Consider the following 24,147-nt stretch of genomic DNA (forward strand, 5'->3'; position numbering starts at 1 on the left):
ACTCAGAGAATTCTCTCTTCAGCTTCTACTGCTATACCTTGAATTTGCTGCACCTCATAAATGCTTTGTACTCTAATATTGTCACATTTCTCTCTATGCCAGTTCTTGTCAACACTTGTCCATTCTCCCCCCAGTGAGACAAACTGAAAGCTGATTCATCTTTGGATAAATGGTTTTGGACATTGCTTGGAATCACAACGCAGTTCTTTCAGTATCTATGACTTTTCCATGTATTTGCCATACACACCTCCATCTCAGTTTATACAGTGTTTAAAGGTAGCTTAGTTTTAATATTTATTGCTATGTCATTCTTTCTGAAATTTGCTAAATTCCTATTTTCTCTGTCTGTTTTTCTGCTTGGTGGCCTAGGCAACTGATAGCATTTCAAAAAGTTGCTTTTCTCTCAGTGCCTGTCTAGACGGTTGCATTACATTTTTCTCTCCCTTGGCTCCACCCACCGACATATAAGCTAGGTCCTTCATTTCAGTGGGCATCATGACATACAGAATAGGTGTTACCGCTGTCTTTCCACTTTTAGAATGTCTGTTCGGTCATAAGAAAAATTTCCACTTACACTGTGGTAGGTCTCCACATTTTCTGACACATGCTCTGCATTAAAGTAGGATCATGTGGTACCAACAGAGCCTCGGATCTACACAGTACCCTTTTACCGCTTCTGTCAGCTGCCTGCTTTACCATTTCTCCTTTTTTCTGCAAACTTCCTATGTTGTCCAGTATGGTCCTTTTCTGCTACTCCCCTCATTTGAATCCATTCATTAACATCCCTGAGGTCAAGTAACAGCCTATTGTCATTGCCATCTGTTTATTGTTATTCCATAACCGTAAATGTTAATGATGATACTCCCAGTGTCTTTTCTGGCCCTGATCTGTTCGGGAACCATCCCAATTTATCACTTATCTTTTGCATACCCTCTTATGTTCTTCATTCTTCTCTGGCCCTGCACATTCTGCCTTAGTGCTCCTCAAGTCTACAAAGCCATCCTTGATCAAATATGTTACTAAAGTATTGACACTATTCTTAATTTTCCTTAATAAAGTTGCATTCCTCCCTCCTTCTGTCATTGTATTATATCTGAATAATTTATGCTCATACAACTAAAAAAGGCTGTAGCACTGAAGAACAGTGTTTGGCAGGCACTGTGGATTTCTCCATTTCTATATTTTTTTAATGTTTTCCTCTCTCAGTGATTCATGGAATTGGGTTACCTGAATGCTTTGTGTCTGCATGCTTATTTACTCTATCACATGCATTTAAAACATGCACAATTCTATGCTTTGAAATTTTTAATGTTGCTGCTAGAAACAGTTTAACACATATCTATACCACCCTATAATTTAATGTAATTGGCTATGTGAACACTGTCTCAGATGCTTCTCATCTATAACCCGCACCTCTATGGAAAAGTTAAACACAATGCATATTAGTATTACCACTCATCTGGTATGTTTTTAGAAAGTGGGAAGAGCATGCAATACCCAGAAGAAACAGACACACAGACATTATACAAATACCATACAGACAGTGAATTGAGGACAGGATTGAACCCCAGCCTCTAGAGCTATAAGGAAGAGTATTTAGCCATTGAGCCACTTTGCTACACAATCTTCACTCTTTCTGCTTCCATTACATGTATATTATTCACACGTTCAGTCATTGCTGTCAGTTTGATGTTACTTTTTCCTTATCGTGGTGCCCAGCTGTACTTTATGAGAAGTAGAAATGTGGTTTTCACTCATTTTGCCTATCCTGTACATGTAAAACATGTAACTTAATATGCATAAAATAAAACACATATTATTTATATACAGGAGAGATTGATTTGCCACTTTTAAGAGTAGGTTTTAAAGGAAAAAGAGGTTCCTAACTATGAATGTACCACACATAAAGAATGGAGTCTGTGGATTTCTTCTCTGTACCGTGATTTTTCTTCTTCTGATAATATGCAGTATCAGGTAAATGCTGACAGTCTGGGTGGGGTCGAGTGTCCAGGTCATTAGATGTAATGGTATGTTTCTTTGCCAATCCCTGTCATTCTTTGGGCCTCATTGACTATTTTTCTTACTAAGATATTAAGTATTCAAACCTCATTTACATCCTTATTTTTCAATTTGCTGCTGCAGTAGTTTAATTTATTCTATATAATTTCTTTTTCTGAGGGGGACATTAATCATTGCCCTGTGCATTTGGTGCCTCTGGGAGTAGTTTTTTTTAAATCAATAAAATACAGAGCACCCCCAACCCCCATTGAAAGCAGACATTTGCCAGGGGACAGAATTTCTTCCTCTCTCTCATTTCTGTATTTGCGCTGTATTCATATATACATTTTTTTCTGTACTACACAGCTTGCAGATTTTTTAGATGCTTTACTTTAAAATAAAAATAATACTTCTCTGAGAATTTTTATAATGAAAAATAATCAGAGTGCACCTTCACTATTGCCTTTGAAGTGTTACCATCAAATAAACATCTGCAGTAGACAGGACTAGAGGAAGAAACGGTGATGAAGACATTAAAGAAACACAGAGTACTGTATCATGAGTCACATGGCCTAGACTTCTTGTTAGCTGAAATAGATGTGCCCTGGGTTAGGGTTAAGGTTACTGTACTTGTTCATGTACTATTATGGGAAAGTCAAGACCTAATTCAGATGAGAAGCTTGCATAAATCAAACTGTTAATACTTAAATGAAGTGGGGTAGATGAAGGCATGTATTAAACTGTATTATTGTATTAGTTAAATAAAATCTTGTAATCCACAGCATTCATATTTTACAGGGTTTTGTGTGATTCAGCATAGGTGGGATCCTGAGGTTTTATTCAAACTGTTAATACTTAAATGAAGTGGGGTAGATGAAGGCATGTATTAAACTGTATTATTGTATTAGTTAAATAAAATCTTGTAATCCACAGCATTCATATTTTACAGGGTTTTGTGTGATTCAGCATAGGTGGGATCCTGAGGTTTTATTCAAACTGTTAATACTTAAATGAAGTGGGGTAGATGAAGGCATGTATTAAACTGTATTATTGTATTAGTTAAATAAAATCTTGTAATCCACAGCATTCATATTTTACAGGGTTTTGTGTGATTCAGCATAGGTGGGATCCTGAGGTTTTATTCCATCTTTAAATAGATCTCAAATATTGGTCATAGCAATGCAATTCCTTTTTTTAAAAGAGAAATAACTGCTGAAAGTAAATCAATATAGTAGCCTGACTAAGATGTCTGACTTTGATTTTCTTAAATAAAACAAAAATAATAAAATTAATCTTAGATTGCCTAGAGGTGAAGTGAAGGGTGAAATATACAGGATGAATAAAGGCTAGTATTTTAATAAAAGACACAGTTGCTAATTTCTTTACTGAATACCAGATATGTGACATTTAATTTTTGGCAAATATTTATAAACTGCTTTTATTGACACTCTTTCTGTTTGATGGAGAAGGTACAGGGTCGTAAGACAGATTCAGGTAGAACATGCTACCACATTGGATATTCCTTACCTGAGTCACAGGGCTTAAAGCGCAGCCTACAGTTAACTTGTCAAAAAATGGTCAGTGGGTGTCAGTTACTTCAGAGTGTCTCATTTGGTCAAAGTCCATTCAAGTGGGACTAGGGGACTGACCAGTAAGTCATTGCTACCTGATATAATTTAGAAGCATGTAGAATAACCTTAGAGCTAGTTAAATGCAGTCTTCTGCATAATAAAGGTGGGACTGCATCCCCCCAAAAAAATTACTTTGTCAGTTTGCCCATTCAACCTTCTGATTGTGAACAAACTGGTTTACTTCTAGTGGGCTTTGATGATGTCTGTTGGATAATGGTAGTAATTCTTTGTCATCTTTATCCTCATGGGCCATATGCTTCAGACCTTCAAGAAGACTCTTGTGGCCTGTATGTCCACAAATGGCAACCATCAGATATCTCAACTCAGTCCTGAATTTTTTATTACCTCAGCGTGAGCCTGGAAATGGCTTTTAGCAATGTGGCTATACATGTACAATGGCATTAATGAGAAGGTAGTATAGTAAAACAGTCGTCAATTTTTTTTTCTTTGAAGAAGTAAAATAACAGCCAAGTTTTAATGGCTTATGGGACAAAAATCAAAATAAAGTATCTGCTGTTTTAAATATGCCTTTAAAAATTGTTTCTTGTATTTTTCATTCCTTCTTGTACCTTTATAAATAAATGCTGTTTCCTTCTGATATAAAACAGTTTCAGCAGCACTCTGCACTTATGTATGTTAAATTAATGTTGTGATGCAGCAGGTGCTGCACTTATGTATGTTAAGTTAGTGCTGTGACGCAGCAGGCTCTGCATTTATGTATGCTAAATTAGTGCTGTGACGCAGCAGGTGCTGCACTTATGTATACTAAGTTAGTGCTGTGACGCAGCAGGTGCTGCACTTATGTATGCTAAGTTAGTGCTGTGACGCAGCAGGCGCTGCACTTATGTATGCTAAATTAGTGTTGTGATGCAGCAGGCACTGCACTTATGTATGCTAAGTTAGTGCTGTGATGCAGCAGGCGCTGAACTTATGTATACTAAATTAGTGTTGTGACGCAGCAGGCACTGCACTTATGTATGCCAAGTTAATGCTGTGACACAGCAGGCGCCAAACTTATGTATGCTAAATTAGTGTTGCGACGCAGCAGGCACTGCACTTATGTATGCTAAGTTAGTGCTGTGATGCAGCAGGCGCTGCCCTTATGTATACTAAATTAGTGTTGTGACGCAGCAGGCACTACACTTATGTATGCTAAGTTAGTGCTGTGATGCAGCAGGCACTGAACTTATGTGTGCTAAATTAGTGTTGTGACGCAGCAGGCACTGCACTTATGTATGCTAAGTTAGTGCTGTGATGCAGCAGGCACTGCACTTATGTGTGCTAAATTAGTGTTGTGACGCAGCAGGAAGTGCACTTATGTATGCTAAGTTAGTGCTGTGATGCAGCAGGCGCTGCACATATGTATGCTAAATTAGTGTTGTGATGCAGCAGGCTTCTTGAGAAATTGCAGACTGTGTTGCATGTAAATATTGATACCTGTGTATTTGAGCCCTATCACAGGACCAGTCAGAATTAAAAAAATAAATAAATAAAAGTCATTAAAGAGAAGGTTATGCTGTCCTAGAGCTTCAAACCCCCCAATGGAATCAATAAATGTTTGTGGCACTTATCCTTGCAACAAATGTAACCATTGCAAGTTTCTGGACACCTCAAATAGATTTCTACAGCTGGACACAGAGAGAGAATTTACGTTTAGAGTAACAGCTACTTGTAACACTAGTCGTATAGTTTATTTAGCCCACTTTATAGTCTGCCCGGCCTTTTATGTAGGTAAGACTGACAGAAGATTTCCTGATGGAATCAGGGAACATGTTTACAATATCAGCAATAGGATTAGCACCAATGCACTTGCAAAACATGTTGTACAAGAAGGTACATCCCATAGTTTTAAGTTTTTATCCATTGATACCATTACACCTAATGAAAGAGGGGGAGACATAAGGAACATAACTGAAACAAATGAAATTAAATGGATCATCAGAATGAGGGTGAACAGGGGGAGTGGGTTAATTGACAAAGTACCCATTAAACCTGTATTAAAATTAAGATCTAGAAGGAGAAAATAAATGTTTAAAATTGAAACTGATTGTTATTATATATATATATATATATATATATATATATATATATATATATATATATATATATTTATTTATATATATATATAATGTTTTATATATAGTGTTTACATAGTAATTTTTATGTAGCATGTTAAATGAAGTCATGTAACGACACAGAAATTGGCTGAATTATGTTTTTAAAAGGGGGAATGATTGAATGCATTCAATGTCTGATGAAGCAGCAGTGGTTACTGTGAAAGCGCTCACAATAAACTGATATTATTTTGAATATTTTGGACTGTTTTGAGCTGAAGAGCTACACATGCTTATAGTTGTTGCCTTGGTTTGGTTCACAGTCTTACTTTTTGTCACAAAAAAATAGTAGTTTTATCCGATGAAGCAAGTAACCATGAAACTTGCATGGACTGGTAGCTGGACAGATTCACAAATGCAAAGTGTTCAATAATGCGCAGCTGGTTGAATCTTATATTAAATTAAAATGATGATTGTGTGGAAGGAAGTGAATTCACTCAGGGTATAGAAATCTTAAATTGATTAGAATAAAGAGTATGGTGCATATGGTGCAAATCTCTGTATTTGTGAGTGGATTTCCCAAACAAAAAGAACACATTTTAAAGTTACTGTGCAAACAGTATTTCAAATGTCATTTACAGATATGGCATCAATAAAGTGCCCTACTGTTCTAAATCCATACACATTTATCAGCTGTTAATATCAAGTGAAGTTCTTACAGTTAAATCTGACTGTCTGTTTTGATCATCAGTATATCCTTTATTTCAGTGCCTCCCCTCAGCTGAAGACAAAAGTCCGGCATGTTGAAGTATACTGTACCAAATTCCCTGACCTGACTGACATCTATGGTGTCCATTCATGAATAGATAACCTAGGTTTGTTAAAGTTCAGACATTGCATGTCAGTGGCAGTTTTGATTTGCATTAGTGTAATGGGTTGATAAGTGGTGGATGGCTGAAGTTAGACTGCCTCTGTCTGGTATTTTTGTTTTGCAGTGATGTAATGTATTGATGAACGGTGGATAGCTAAAGTTAGATTGCCTCTGTTTCTTTGTATGCTTCACAGTCTGATGATTCTGTACTTATTCCATTAGCTTGGTAGGTGGCTGCAGTCAGCATTCACTGTTATTCAAAACACTAAAATCAGACTGAGATCTCCCAAGTTTTAGTTATTAAAGATTAGAGTTGGGGTGGAGGAAAAGGAGGTACAGTCCTGATAAATAAACATCGTACATTTTTCTTGTTTATCATATTTGCACATTACAGTCACTGATCTTAATTTAAAGAGTTGCTTTTTTTTCGCATTTGGTTTTAGATGAGTGATTATTGGTCTTTGATAGTATACAGGGAATCATGAGAAATAGGTTTGCATACCTGTGTGCCTACTTGTTCCATCCGAACTAAAGGAATTTATAGACTTTCCTCCATAAGCTGTTTTACTGCTCTGGCTTATTCTGCTCCATAATTCCTGCAAGGTGTAATATTTCACATTTATAAAAGTACAGATTTGACAGTTTCATACCTTGGTATACAAGATGTAGTGCTGTAAGTCATTAGCATATATTTGATGGATTTTCTTGCATCCCTTGCTGGAAACTGTAAGCATCGCTTTTTTTTTCTTCTCAGAATTGTGTACTAAGGACTGGCAGCCATAGTCAGCATTCGTTTGAATTGGGATGTGTACACCCGCCACTTCAATATCTAACTAATTGGGATAGGAAAGAGAAGACTGAGAGATGTTTTTCACCTTCCCTGTTGGATCACAGTATGCTCTTACCTCTGAAATAGCACCACTGGGGTGTATATGATGGCTGGCAGCAGAGGGAAAACATGGCATTAAATAAATGTAGTCATTCTGCTTCAGTAAGTAATACTCAGAACAGTTTTAAAAAAAACTTAAGCACATAAAGCAAAACAAGTTTCCTTAAATGAAAAAACATAAATAAAATATAAAATAAAAAAAAAATCACAAAGGATGCAACTTACCAAGCAATTAAAGAATTTTATTTCATACACTAAAAAAAGTGAGCAGTTTCATTGTTTACAGTAACGGTAATTTCTTCAGCCTGGTTTCCAAATACCACACAAGAGCAGAAAAAGTCACATTACTAATAAAATGCAGAAAGCTTGGTCTTAAAAAAAGTGTTACCTAATTAAAGCCTCCAATAAATAAATTGTGATAATGAGACATTAATCGAGTAATACAGCAGTGCTAAAGTGCAAAAAAGGCATAACACGTGATGTAATTTTTCATTGGCTAGTTTTTGAAACACGTTTAAAATTTACATTATCTTTAAAGTCCTGATTCCTTGGTGGCTTTTAATAAAATCTACTAGTAGTTTTCATTCAATTTTAACTTGCTGTCCAAATTACCAGCTCTGAAACCTAGATCTACTCTTTCTTACCTAGAAAACAAACTTAATGAAAACTTGGCCTACTTTTATGTGTCTAAAAATGTATTAGTCTGTTTTTCCTTTTGATTGCATAGTAATGCTTGTTTATGCTAGCGGGTCATTTTCTACTGATCATTGCTATGTAAAATGCTAAATGCAAAGAACACTCAGTGATAAACCACATTGGTGGATGTGCAAAATAAAGTGCTTATTTGCAAGAATAGCCTTGTTTAAGGTGAAATGAAAATAAAAGGACTGTTTGTCAGAAACTTGCACTGGCTATGAAATCCTCTACCTCAGGAACAAGGGAGCTTCTATGGACTTCTACTCCTCTTACAGTGTTGGGGTGCAGATTTAACATTTGTTGAAAATGTTACATCTTTTGTTGGCAAAACAAGGACCTTGTCCAACTACCTGTTCTACTTCTGTAAAGGCCCTTAAGAAGCTTTAGTTATTCCTAATGACTTCTGTGATGACATTAGAGTTAAGACTGTAAGGAACAGTCATAGCAAAATACCTGTCGATGTTGTAGCCGTTTGCTTTAATATTTCCCAACAACTATCACATTTCTTCTTACAACAAACCAATATCAATGCCAAAATTCAGTTCAGCAGAGCTTCTAATTACATTCCTGAAAATAAACAATTATAAACATATGAGGTACTGTCCTTTGCATACCTCTTGGTGACAATACACCTAAAATGGAAGATATCCTACACTGGATATCCATGACAATTCCATAAGAAAAAAAATACTACTAGGTGATATGAATGTCAATTGGTTGGACATAAACTCTAATTCCCCTTCATCTAGCATGAAGTTATATGGTTTTACACAACTAATTAGAAGACACGTTATAGCAAGACATCAAATTCCCTGTGAGACTGGAACTTAGTATCAGACATTAGCAAATACATCATCACAGGTACAATGTCAGACTCTCTCAGTGATCATCGCCCAATCTATATCAGACATCTCACATATCCACTTAAACAACCTGTTTTTGAAGCAACACACAACCTTTCCAAGTTTAACCCAGAAATGTTCATTACTACCCTGTCCTCCCCTTAGATGATGCAGTAAATAAATTCAATATAACTTTCTTTAATATCCTAAATAGCCTTGTACCTCCTGGATGAAACAGACTAAAAATAAATAATGTACTTTGGCTATACAAAGGAGTAGAATTCTAATGCAGGATAGAGAAAATGCATAGAAAGAATGGCAAAAATATAAATCACCTCAATATTTTGAAAACTTCACAATATTTTTCAATTGTACTAAAAAGAAAATAAAGACAAAAAATATATTATAATAACTTTCAGAATAATTGTAAATGTAGTCCTAAAGGTTTCAGAAAACCATTAATGAAATATTGCATCCCATCCAAAAATTCAACCCTAACCCCTCTCCAAATAACTCACCAATCAAAACCGCAATCTAGTTAAACTCTTATTTCATAGACAGAATAGCATCTCAAACCAACAATTTGCCAACATCTAATCCCAACCCTGCCCAACAGTCAAATATTAGGCCTGTATTATGTTTATTTATTTATTTATTTATTTTACATTTGTTGACCGGGCTAGTCTAACTGGATACATGTCCATTTTCAGTAGAGGCCCGAGGAGAAAAGCTCCAGAAAAACATTATACAAAATAAAGATTAATATTGGAAATTACATTAGCAATTTTAAACATTGAAAAACAGAGTATGGAGGGAAAAAAAAAATATTAAAATTCTATGCAGACCTTTGTAAACAGGAGAGAAATAGGAACGTTGAAGAGGAAGTAGGTAGAAGAGAGGAGAAGTCCTAGAGCATGGAAATGAGAATCAGTAATCTACATTAGTGTGGTAAAGGGTCAAAGTGGACCCTAGGGAGTAGGAAGATAGAAGTGAAGGAGGAGGCAGTTAGTCAGGGTTTGTGCAGGGGCATATCCAGTGAGATTTTAGGTGAAGTTTGAGTCTTAGTTTAAAGAGAGAAAGGGATGGTATTTGAGTTAGGTCTGTTGGTAGGAGGTTCCATTGTTTACCAACAGTATTTGAGAAAATGCTATCACCTGACAAGTTATTAGACTTCATAGTACAGACAAGTAATCTAGCAGAGGAACGAAGTGAAGTTAGATTTGTGTATGGGGTGATAAGGTTAGTGAGAATCGGAGTATTTTTAGGTTGATAAAAGATTTTATGAGCAATGATGAGTTGAGAAAATGTTAGTAAGTTAGGTAATTCAAGCCAGTTGAGTTGCTTAAGATTAAGACAATGGTGTGTTTTGTATGGGTTGCTGGTAGCAAACCTGGCGATATTGTTATAGGCATGAGAAATTTTTTGGAGGTTAGTTCTTTTTAAATTAGTATAAATAGATGAAGCATAGAGAAGTGTAGAGATTAAGTGAGAGTGGGCAATGGTGGTTCTGGCTTGAGGAGTAAGAAAAGGTTTGATTCTGTATAAGGAACCAATTTTTCTGTTCACTGCTTGTATGGTGTTGTTAATGTGAATATCATAGGAGAGGTTGTTGTCGATAGTCACTCCTAGCAGTTTGGTAGATTGTTCAGGTGTTATCAGGGTGCCTTTGCTAGATACAATAGAGAGATCAAGAGGTGGGGACCTATTGGTAGGTGGAAATAGTAGCAGCTTGGTTTTTTTGGCATTGAGAAGAAGGCAACGTTTTAGGAACCATTCTTCAACCATTTTAAATACCCTTTGGGTTATGTAGCGGAGGTCTGAGGTGGAGTTAGCGGAGCATATAAGTGTTGAATCGTCGGCATATTGAATACAGGTGGCCTCAGGGACTGCAATGTGAAGGTCGTTGATAAAGAGAGAAAAAAGAAGAGGTCCTAGAATTGAGCCCTGGGGGACTCCTATGGAGACTGGTAGAAGGGATGATAGTTTATTTTGCCAGACAACTGCTTGTTGCCTATTGTTAAGGTAAGATTTGAACCATTGGATAGCTGGGGGGTCGAGGGCCAGAAGTTCTAGGGTATTTATCAGTAGGGGATGGTTGACCATATCAAAAGCCTTTGACAAGTCAATGAAGAGAGCAGAAGAGAGGGTGCTATTATTACAGTTTTTATTGATGGTATCAGTGAAGGATAGAAGGGCGGTGGTGGTGCTGTGAAATGGCCTAAAGCCATGTTGGCAAGTAGCCAAAATATTGTGCTTCACTAAGTGGTTAAGTAACTGATGGTGAATACATTTTTCCATGACTTTAGCTAAGGGTGAAAGAAGAGCTATTGGTCTGTAGTTGGAATAATCAGTGGATTTTCCACCTTTATGAAGTGGGATGATATGGGAGACCTTCCAAATATCTGGGATGATACCTTCATTAATGGTTCTGTTTAGCAGGATGGATATGGGAAAGGCAATGGAATTTGCTGCTATTTGCAGGTACTCAGCAGGTAGTTGGTCTGCTGAGGGGGAAGAAGGTTTAAGCTTTATGAGGATTTTATAGATAGAGTTAGTAGAGATGGGGTGAAATGTGAAAGTTGGTAGGGTTATAGAACTATGGGAAGTTAGGTTCATATTATCAGAAGAAAGCTGGCTAGCCAAGGACTGGATCGTCTCTGTAAAGTAAGTGTTGAAATTATTCGCAGTTTGGAGTGGGGTGTTTTGGTCAGCATCATGAGGAGATGGTGTACTACAGTGACCAGGTTTAAGGAGACTATTGATGCTTGCCCAGAATTTCTGAGGTTGTTTTTGGTGAGTTTGTTGAAGCTTGCTATAGTAGTTCTTTTTGTCAGATAGCATAGCCCTTTTTGTCATATTTCTTAATTGTCTAAAGATTTGTCTATCAGGAGAGGTTTTGTTAGTTCTCCAGTTATGCCAAGCCTTATTTCTTTGTAGTATTTTATTCTTAGTTTCAAGTGTTAGCCATGGGGCTGGTTTGAATTTCATTCTTATAGATCGTTAGCGCATGCCTATCTAGGATGGCAAGAAATTGTGAGTTAAAATATGTCACAGCTTCATTGAGTGGAAGGTTTTTAACAGGTTTCCAATCACAAGCTCTAAGTTCATTCTGGAAGAGTTTGGGGTTGAATTGTTTCTTAGACCGAATTGTTCTATATGTTGGGGTGATAAAGATATAATTTTTTTGTCTTATTATGTAGGTGAGCATGTGATCACTAAGATCGTCTGGTAAGGTACCCACTTTGTAAGTGGTTGAGTCTTTATTTGTGAGTATCCAGTCTAAGGTACTTTCTTTGTTATTAGGTTTGTTAATTCTGGTCGTTTGGTTTATAGTTTGGGTAAAACCATGAAGATTAATGTGTGTGGAGGGGTTGATGGTATTAATGTTTTTCCAGTCATAATTGAAGTCACCTAGTACTATTGTTTCTTGTGGGTAGTTTGTAGACACCCATCCGAGGATTTCTTCAATAATAATGCTGTTTTTACCAGGGGGTAAATAGAGACAAATTATATAGATGGATTTTTTAGGGTTAATCTGGAGTTTAGAGATAAGGATTTCAGCTTTATTTTGCAAGGGTGGGATGTCATTAATAGAGGAGATCTGGAGTCCATTTTTGTAAAGGAGTGCTACTCCTCCTCCCTTACGCTTTAGGCGGTCTTGTCTTAGAATGTTGAAACCAGGAGGGATAATTTCGTTATCCTTGCTCTACTCTTCGAACACATAATCATCAACAAATACACAGTGAATGCTGTAAACGGCCATGTCTGCAAATATTTTCCTTGAGAAAAAATTCACGTGGCCGTAAAAAACAAAAAAAAACTTTAAAACACTAATTAAGTGGGGGGCTTTGCCCCCACACACCCCCAATGTGGGGTCTGTGCCCCCACACTCCCCTAACTAAATATTATCAACTCCAAGATCGCTCTGCATTGAAGAAAAGGGCAATTCCTGATAACGGCCAACTGAATTTGGAGGAAAAAATTTGAGGATGTGGCCATTTGCGGTTTACAGTATACACTGTGTATTTGTCGATGATTATGTGTTCGAAGAGTAGACTCTTCAATCACATAATATAGACCCTCACATATTATCACATCGACTTTCACCTTCAAACCTGTGCCCATATCCTATATAAAACTACTGTTAAACTTCAAACCATGCTATGCTTCAGCTGATGACCTTCTAAGTGAGTGCATTAAAATAGCAGCCAATAGCAATGCCTATCATGCATCAATCCTTATAAATTATGTGAGTCCAAGAATCCCACATTCACTTTCTCTGGAAAAAGTTCCACATTATTCCTTGTACACAAAGGAGGAAATTCAACAGACATTACTTACTTTAGAACTATAGCAGTCTTGCCCCCCCCCCCCCCATTCTGAAATATTTGAAAAATATATTCAAACACAGTTGTTAAACTTTCTCTTGCAGGAAGAACTCCTATCCCCCACACAACATGGCTTCCATCCTTCTCACAGTACTTACACACTGCACTTCTAAACTATATAGATACTGTCTATAAAGCTAGAGATAATGGACAACTAGTCTCTTTCTTATTTCAAGATTAATTTAAAGCCTTCAGCACAGTTTATCACAGCAAACTTCTAATTCAAATGGCCTCACTTGGTCTGTCTCAGACCACCATTCTGTGGTTCAAAAGCTACCCATTGAGTGGGTAACAGTCATTAAAATTGCACTCTCCCCTCTCTCCATACCTCCTGTCACCACTGGTGTACCACAAGGCTCTATCCTTGGTCCCCTCTTCTTTAACATTTACCCTCCACACATCAAGCCTCCCTAATATAGTAAGTAGATGACTCCACACTCATTTTACATATGATATTACTAAGGGTGCTTTAACAGCCATTGACACATGGCTTTGTAACTCATAACTCATCCTCAACCCCCAAAAAACAAAAGACTATTTTTTTTACACAAATCCCTAACAGAAAAAAAAAATTAAAGTCTTCCCTCTTGATAGCCATTGAAGTCAGTTCTCATAGCAAATTATTAGGGATGATGATGTTAAATTAGACCCACATATACAAAATCCCATAAGAAAAACTCATCAAAAACTAAGGATGCTTTACCAAGTCAAAAATGTTCTATCCTATGCAACTAAAACTGCCACTACTTATCTCCTCCCCACACTTCTTTATGGTGCTCCCATCCTTACTAACCTCCAGGCATAACAAAAATAAATCTGGAACAATGTTATAACAAAGTTGCTAAATTTGCAGCAAATATCCTTTTCAGAACCCATGACTGTATAGCACTAAACAGCCTTGGTTGGAACTGCACCATTAACTAACATATGCAAAGATTATTACCACCTATAGAATTATCCAGCATCCATCTGCTTTTTCGGTACTTAAATATCATTCTACACAACTCTGTTCTCAGTCAGTCATTGCGATCCAGTGACCAAAAACTCCTGTCTGTTCACAACCAGAATCGGAGGGTCTTCTGTACTTGTACCATGTTGTTAAGGCCTGGAACTCCTTACCTGTATCCATCAGGTCAATACCCTTCCTCCCTCCCATCCTTCAAAATCATTCTGAAAGACTTCCTAGCCAAACTCTGGCTTTGTTGTTCCTCAGAACCAAGATAAACTATATCCCTAAATGTGAACAAGTACCGATTCATGCCACACACCTCCTTACTCTCCCTTCTTCACTCACTTCCTTATTTCTATCAGTTTCTCTCCCCTTGCTTTCTCTCTAAATATACCACAAGCCTGCTTTTCCTCTCAATTCATATTGCAGTTCCTGTTTGTATTATACTACCTTAGCTGTAATTTCTCTATAAACTGGCTACAATTCTTTCTAAATATTAACTTTTATCTATTCCTAATGAATGTTTTCATATAATGTCTGATTTCCTATAATTATTTAAACTACAGATGTTTTGTATTATTTTTGAAGATTATAAAATTACTGTTCTTAAAATGTTTTATAATACTTTGAAGCTTTTCTCCCTAGGACTCCACTGAGAATAGGCTCTTACCTAATCAGACTTCACCAGTAATCATATGTCAATAAATAAAATAAATTGTGAGTCTGTAAATGCTTTTATATTTTTTCCTTTTCCTGTACTGTCATAGAAAATCCAAAATCCATACATTCCAAGTAGGTACCACAGTAAAAAAGAACGGTTGTTGTTGTTGTACCTTTCAGCTTTACCCGGTTAGGGGTCGCCACAGTGGAACTCCGGTCCGCTAATGATTGGCAGTAGATTTTTACGTACCGACAGTAAGAAAGAGCGGTATGAAAAGAAAATGGAATAACCTGAGAATTTAAGAAATTCTCTTCAGGGAAAATAGATAGGAATTTATGTCACTGAAAGAGTGGTGGATAACTAGAAATGATTTTCTCAAGGCACAGTAGGATCAGAAATAATATTTATTTTGTAGGACAAGTATGACACTATCATTTAAAGGTCAGGTGGTATAAATGGCCAAAGCATCAGGACCTGTAGCATTTCCAATAAGCAAAAGACAGACTTAGGTACATCATTTGGGCATTTCTGCAGTTAAATCTATTTTTAAGTACTTCTGACATTTTATTTGTTCTTACTGAGACACAATAGCAAATTTTATACCACTGTGAAGTAAAACAATCCAATGACATTAAATTTGACAGATAAGCAGCTCATGTTACTATAGTTTAGTACATAACTTTTTTGCTTCTTTTTTTTTCTACAGAGAACTTGTTCCCTACACGTTCATAAACATAATGCAAACTTTGAAATGAAATCACAAATAGTGAGAGAGAAATTGAGGAATGATGCTGTGCACAAGGAATCGATGTTAGCAAGTGAATGGTTTTCACAGCAACCGAGACAGAAGGAAAACATGGTTAAGGGTATTATTTGGGAATCTAGCTAAGAAGAAACAAAAAAATGAAAAAGAGAAAGAAAAAAATGATAATACATAAATAACTAAAGTACTTTTCTATAGGTACTTCCAAACATGCCCAATAGCTGTAGAGGTCACAACTCTGATCAAAGCATAATATGGCCAACATGAAAGTTGTAACACAATTAATTCCAACAGCAGCATTTATAGGGAAAAAAGCACATCAAACAAATTATTCCTTTTGAAGTATATTTGCAAATTACGTCTCTTGTATTAGAATCTGTATACCTAATTAGCTGTTTGCAAAACACATTTTATACATTGTAAAATACTTCATAAAGTTCACAAAGTAAATATATCTAGAAACGGAATCATTACAGCTATAGAATGCATCAATCATTATAAATATGGTTACTTTTAGATTAACAACACTATCACTATTAAAAAAAGCAGTTAAAGCCCACCTGGATATTTCACCTGTGTGTCCTAAACTTAAAATCACTTAATTCAAACTCCAGCATCCTTTGTTATGTATGTCATATTCCTTAGCTGTAATACATTTTTACCAGTAGATTCATAGGGTTTTATACTCCTCTCAACAACTCAATTCCCTCTATACCTTCCTTTTCTGACTGCTCTTTTACAGTGATATAATCTGACTTTTTAAATTATTATACACCTATGCTATCTGCCACTTGGCGATTGCATATACACCCCCATTTTCTAACTGTGTGCTCCTTTCACTCTACTCTTATTTCTCAGTGTTCACCTTCCATCATCTGTCAGCAGTACACAACTCCATTCCTTCCATATGATAGCTACATTGTCACTAAAGTTCAACTTGTACTTCATCATTTCCGTGATGTGCAGATGTCTCACGGTATGCCACTATACTAAATACAAATATTAGTGTAGAACTCAATCCATATGTTTTACTCATTCATTTATGATATAAGCCATTTACTTGTATGCAGCACTTATTTTTAAGTATGTTTTGCTTCTTTTTTCCACGAGTCCCCTTTGAAAATGCCTCTGCCAGGAGGATCACTTTGGTCAATAAAATGTGATAAATAAATAAAGAACAAATAACTTAAAAAAAAAGGCTCCATCCAGTTGAAACAAGAAATATATTGAAATAAAAGCAGAATGAGTTTTATAGAGACTTTTATAAGATTACTGCACTTATCTTTCAAATTCAAAAATATTATGAAGAGATTCTATCAGTGCTTTTATTACAGCTGTTTTAGATTGGGATTAGGGAGTCCTTGTTTGATGTTGTGCTGGAATATAACTGTACAGACTCATGAATTCTTCACTGGTACTCATGCTACTGGAAGAAAAAACATAATGCACACTGTACCATCAAACTGAACAGAAAAATAAAAACAGTAGGGGCAATCTCCACTGTATCCTGTCATCCCCACATCTCTAAATACACTAACTTCAAACTTGCACAACAGTGGGGGGGGGGTCCCTCACCCAAACTGCTCCCCTTCCCTAACTCAGAAATTGCACTGCAAAGCTTTTGCCAAAATTGGGGCTTGACTAAATGAAACAATTGATTTCCATTTCAGTGAACTACAACTCAACAAAAAGCACATATCTCATTGTCTTGCTTAAGTGGCAGATACCGTTATTCAGCCTGAATTGTAAAATGTCTGCATCTTAGGATGTAAAACAGGCCTTCAGTGATAACTATCACACATTGTAAAACTGAAGCAAATTAAAAGAGCAAAATAAAAACAGATATTTGACAATATTATCTATCTGATCATAAGAGAAGACACCATGAAATCATAATATGTCACAGTGGAAATATAAGTAGACAAATATGCAGGTATGTACTGACATATCTTTGCAGGCTGAATACATAAAATAAATCGACATTAAAGTGATTAATGGGATTGAAGAAACAGCTGTGTTGAAAGTGTTAGGTCACAGCACTGAAATGTAGCAAAGCTCAAAGAGAATATTCATCAGTATGCACACAGGATAATAGCTTAGCAGTTCCCATTATATTTTTTCCACATGTTCAGCTATGCTGCATTTTACTGATTTATGTATGTGTCTGAAACACCTAAAATAATGCAGTGCTACTGTGAAATGCACACGCAAGCATGATAGCCCTACCTTAGTGGGATGGTAACAAACACAGTCTTAAGACCCTCACTTCTTCAGTTATGAAGTGAATGTGATAACTATCACATTCCTTAGGGTACTGAAGAAATGAAAGCTTCAAGTCAGAATCATGAAAATGCCACATTTATGAGGTCGTTTATTTTATTTTATTTTACTTTTGTTAACTGGGTAAGTTAGCCTTTACAGACACAACCCTGGGCAGATGGCAAAAGCTATCTTTAAAATTAACAGTAATGATAATATATCACTTACATCAGACAATTTCCCATGCACATCACACAGTGTACATAACACTTAGAATATTCAAGACACTTAATATGCACAAAGCATTTTGACTTATGTAAATCATATACAGGATCCCTATGACATTATCGAAAGAACATAACACCAAAATTTGAAAGATCAGGATAAAAACAACAAAACCTAAAAATTACAAGTTTGTACATAACTGAAACAAACAATACCTAAGCAAGCAACTTACATACAGTACTTCACTCCATACAAAACCACTCAGCAGAAATACACGTGTCCCGTTAAACTAACCCCTAATTTATGGCAACTACAACGGCAAACACAAAACAGTTTTCGAGCAGACAGTCGCTAAAATGGAAAGCAAAAGGTACTCACTATTTACCTTCAATACAACCTTTTTTGAAGCTCTAGTAGACGGACAAGCCTCTCTACACCCCCACCCCCTGCAACTTATATATACCAACTACAAGATCGCACTACAGTGGGAAAAGTGTGAATTTCTTGATCCTCACTGTACTGTGATCTCCATTGAACTGCTTCCGGGTTTCACAAAAGAAAGTACTGCATGACATTCAAAAATGTTTTTGTCAAAGTTATGCACTTCGGTTTTGTTAATGTTCATGATTTTCAGGCTTCATTGTTTTCATCCTGATCTTTTAAATTTCAGTGTTTTGTTCTTTCAATAATGTGATAGAGATCCCATATACCATACAAAAAAGTGGACTTTTCCATATAGAATATCTCATACTAGGAACACAATAATACTCTTGACATTTTAACACACTGTAAAAGCAATACATCTGGTAAATAGCACAGACCTGTTATGAAAGGCTAACTCTGACTGTTAAGCACAATTCTTTTTTGGTCAGACCTGCAGGACTTGATATGATCTGAAACTACCCTCCCTGTTCCTTTATGCAAGTATCGTCTTTATAAATGCATAAAATGCATCCGATCTTAAAACAGACAATAATAATGTATTGTACAATGAAACTACACTCTTACTTACAAATATGTACTTCATAAGATTCATTATTAATAATAGAGTCGCGATTTTCCATATAGTAGAGATGCAAGTTATTTCAAAGACAAATTACTCAAATAAAACATTTTGCTAAATTATACACCAGCCACACACTTCCTCTGTACAGTTCTCCAAACATAGATTATCAGTTCAAGACAAACTGTTTTATAATAAAACAGTCACAATTTAAGTTTGTTTTACAAAAATGAATCTTCTCGATAATCTTAATGGTTGGTTATAGAAGAAGAACACAGAGGGGAGAGGCATTGGTGTGCCTCAGTGTTCCTTAATATTTTGAAAACCATGTTTGCAGAATGTTTTGATTTATTTATCAGTAAATGCAAGGCCTTAAAACAAACTAATGTCATAATTGATGTAGTATTCATACTACGGAAGCTCTTAGGATTCATACTGTGTGAGCTCTTAGGATTTATACTACCTGAGCTCATAGTATTCATTCTATGTCAGCTTTTAGGAATCATACTATGTAGGCTCTTAAGATTCATACTACAAGAGCTCATATTCATACTATGTCAGCTCTTAGGAGTCATACTATGTAGACTTTTAAAATTCACAGTATGTGGGCGCTTAGGATTCATACTACATGAGCTCTTAGGATTCATACTATGTCAGCTCTTAGGATTCATACTATGTAGGCTCTTAGGATTCACAGCACGTGGGCACTTAAGAGTTATACTACGTAAACCCATAACATTCATACTATGTAGGCTGTTAGGATTTACAGTACGTGGGCTCTTAGATTTTATGCTACATGAGCTTTTAGGATTCATACTACGAGAGCTCTTAGTATTCATACTATGTCAGCTCTTAGGATTCATACTATCTAGGCTCTTGTTATTCATACTATGTAGGTTGTTCGGATTTACAGTATGTGAGCTTTTAGAATTTATACTACATGAGCTGTTGGGATACATACTATGAGAGTTCTTAATATTCATAATATGTCATCTCTTAAGATTCACGGTACATGGGCTCTTAGGATTTATGCTACATGAGCTCTTAGGATTCATACTGTTAGAACTCTCAGTATTCATACTATGTCAGGATTCATAGTACTTGGGCTCTTAAGATTCATACTATGTAGGCTCTTAGGATTTACAGTACATGGGCTCTTAGATTTTATGCTACATGAGCTTTTAGGATTCATACTACGAGAGCTCTTAGGATTCATACTATGTCAGCTCTTAGGATTCATATTATGTAGGCTCTTAAGATTCACAGTACGTGGGCACTTAAGAGTTATACTACATAAACCCATAACATTCATACTATGTAGGCTGTTAGGATTTACAGTACGTGGGCTCTTAGATTTTATGCTACATGAGCTTTTAGGATTCATACTACGAGAGCTCTTAGTATTCATACTATGTCAGCTCTTAGGATTCATACTATCTAGGCTCTTGTTATTCATACTATGTAGGTTGTTCGGATTTACAGTATGTGAGCTTTTAGAATTTATACTACATGAGCTGTTGGGATACATACTATGAGAGTTCTTAATATTCATAATATGTCATCTCTTAAGATTCACGGTACATGGGCTCTTAGGATTTATGCTATATGAGCTCTTAGGATTCATACTGTTAGAACTCTCAGTATTCATACTATGTCAGGATTCATAGTACTTGGGCTCTTAAGATTCATACTATGTAGGCTCTTAGGATTTACAGTACGTGGGCTCTTAGATTTTATGCTACATGAGCTTTTAGGATTCATACTACGAGAGCTCTTAGTATTCATACTATGTCAGCTCTTAGGATTCATACTATCTAGGCTCTTGTTATTCATACTATGTAGACTGTTAGGATTCATAGTATGTGGGTGCTTAGGATTTATACTAAGTGAAGTCTTAAGATTCATACTATGTAGGTTGTTCGGATTTACAGTATGTGAGCTTTTAGAATTTATACTACATGAGCTGTTGGGATACATACTATGAGAGTTCTTAGTATTCATAATATGTCATCTCTTAAGATTCACGGTACATGGGCTCTTAGGATTTATGTTACATGAGCTCTTAGGATTCATACTGTTAGAACTCTCAGTATTCATACTATGTCAGGATTCATAGTACGTGGGCTCTTAAGATTCATACTATGTAGGCTCTTAGGATTCATACTACATTAGCTCTTAGGATTCCTACTATGGCAGCTCCTAGTATTCATACTATGTGAGCTCTTAGGATTATACTAACCAATCATCTACTTTTAGACAATTTAAGTTAGACTTCATTTTTTAAATTCAAGCTTGTAGCTTTTATAGTATTAAACACTGCTCAATGCCATAACACAATTGTTTTGCAAATGTACTCCATGAAAAACAATTATGCATATAGTGCATGGACTGAAGCTGTTACCAAGGGCAGTCAGTAGCATCTGGAATATTATTACAGTAGCCTTCTTAGTTATGGTATGCAAACATTTGTTTTTTTTCTGCATGAATGAAATTACATAAAACCATCAAAAGCTGCTATATTGGTCACAGACCATGAAGGAAGACTTCAGCCTACTACTTGGAAATGATACTAACTTAACTATTTTCAGCTCTAATTGCTTCTTACATATCCAAGTTAAAATTAATATATTCAACCACTTTATAACCCTAAGTAATCAGATGAGTCAGGCAAGGTAATTAGGATGTTAAAATAAATAATAATTCTACATTTTTCCACTTTTTTGGTGGCTACCATAAACTGAAATAGTTTACACTAACATAATGAAAAGATTGATCTGGAATGCCTACTCAGAAACCAAAACTTTCTCTTGTCTACTAAAATTGCTTGTTGATTTTTACTGCTGAACTCACAATTGAAAGCCCATATCTTCATTTTTTTCTCTTACAATTAAAACAAGTATCTCTCCTTACACCATGCAAAAACTCAGTAGGAGTTCAGTAAAATGGATGTTACAGGTTTTATTTCCTTTTTATTTGCTGGTCCCTCAAGCAATGCTCCTCAGACTGCTTCAAATAAACAAACCTCACTTCAGTGACATAACTGTAACTGTCATCATATTAGTTATTCTCTATATGCACATCTTGTACAGAGTGGAAACATGTAGTGACCACAGGCTATTGTGCAATGATAAAACTTTCAGTGAAAACTATTGGGAGTTGGGTCTTGTGACAGAGCTCCTGCAGTAGCAGGATCAGGTGTAGTGACCAATGACAAAATTCTTGGGGAAAACTTTTGGGAGTTGGGTGTTGTTGCAGAGCTCCTGCAGTATCAGGGTAGGATGTAGTGATGTAGTGACCACAGTCTAGTGTACAATGATAACATCCTCAGGGAAAACATTTCACAGCTGGGTCTTGTGGTAGAACTCCTACAGAAATGGGATCAGATGTAGTGACCACAGACTACTATACAATGACAAATTTTTCAAGGAAAACCTTTGGGAGTTAGGTCTTGTGGCAGAGCTTCTGCAGTATTGCAGTCAGATGTAGTGATCACAGGCTGTTGTACAATGACAAACTTCTCAGTGCAAATGTTTGAATTTGCACCTTGTGGCAGAGTTTTTGCAATATTGGAGTCACAGGTAGTTGAAATGACCAGAGGCTATTGCACAATGAAATATTCTCAGTGAAAATGTTGGAAAGTCGGACCTTGTGGCACAGCTCTTGCAAAGTTGTAGTCAAGGGTGGATAAAGTGGAATGACAGTATTCTCAGTGAAAATATTCAAGAGTTGAGCCTTGCGCAGAGCTCCTGCAATATTGGGTCAAGAGTGGAAGAAGTAACTAGAGGTTCTGCACTGTGAAGGAAGATGGTCACTGAGTGGGAGAGGAGACAGTAGCTTGATATATATAAACAAGTAATGTATAGAAACATAAAATGGACACACAGGGAAAAATCTAAAACAACAGATGTTGCAAAAATTACCATTAACATGCAAGAATGCCAGAAAAGATAACACGTACTAGGAAACACAAGACTGGCAGCCAGAATCATAGACAGTCCTTGCACTTCATAGCACAGAAAATGGCAAAAGCAGTACGTTTGCAACGATACAGGATTCATAACTAGAACCTTCCAGAAGGTGGAACTTATACAGTGTGCAATGAGCGGTTTAGAAAAAAAATCATGTGGCGTACTGAGCATAACAATGGTGTGCTAAAATCCAAAGGGTAGCCAATATACTTGTGATCAGCAGAAGGTGGGGACAGAGCCAAGATTACCAGCTGTGTGACTTTGTGGCATGTTATCTGCAAGAATCTCTTACAGGACACAGACAATTGCCAATGAAAACTCACAGAATCAACACTCAATGACATTTGGATAGTGGCCTGAACAAAATATGGATGATGTTGGGGTGGCATTAAAAATCCGAGTCAGAGTGTATTGGATTGGCTTATAACACATTCACTGACTAGTATCCTTTCAGGGCTTCTATGCCAACATGACACAGCAATAACATAGTCCGACAGCTACACATCCTTTGGATAGTGCTAGAGATTGCCTGCCAGGTTGCCATGCAGCAGTAAACACAGAGTACTATGGTAGGCTTTTGGTATGCTCTTTTTGTAAAGGGGCTGATGCCCTTCTAACCCCTGACTCACTATCTTTCAAGCAAAATGCTAAGAAGGAAAGGTTAAGGAATCATAGCCTCCTTTACAAATACAGTCAGCACTCTATCTATTTATCTCTCTCTCTCTCTTTCTATATATGTGTGTACTTATCTATATAGATAAAATAGAACTGGACCACATTCATAGAGAGGAGTTCTGGTATTGTATGAGGAAGTTGGGAGTGGTAGAGAAGTATGTAAGACTGGTACAGGATATGTACGAGGGTAGTGTGACACTGATGAGGTCTGCAGCAGGAGTGATGGGTGCATTTAAGGTGGAGGTGGGATGACATCAAGGATTAGCTCTAAGCCC

Source organism: Protopterus annectens, chromosome 14.part0, assembly GCF_019279795.1.
Source record: "Protopterus annectens isolate FY-2018-M chromosome 14.part0, PAN1.0, whole genome shotgun sequence".
In the NCBI taxonomy this organism is placed as follows: domain Eukaryota; kingdom Metazoa; phylum Chordata; order Ceratodontiformes; family Protopteridae; genus Protopterus; species Protopterus annectens.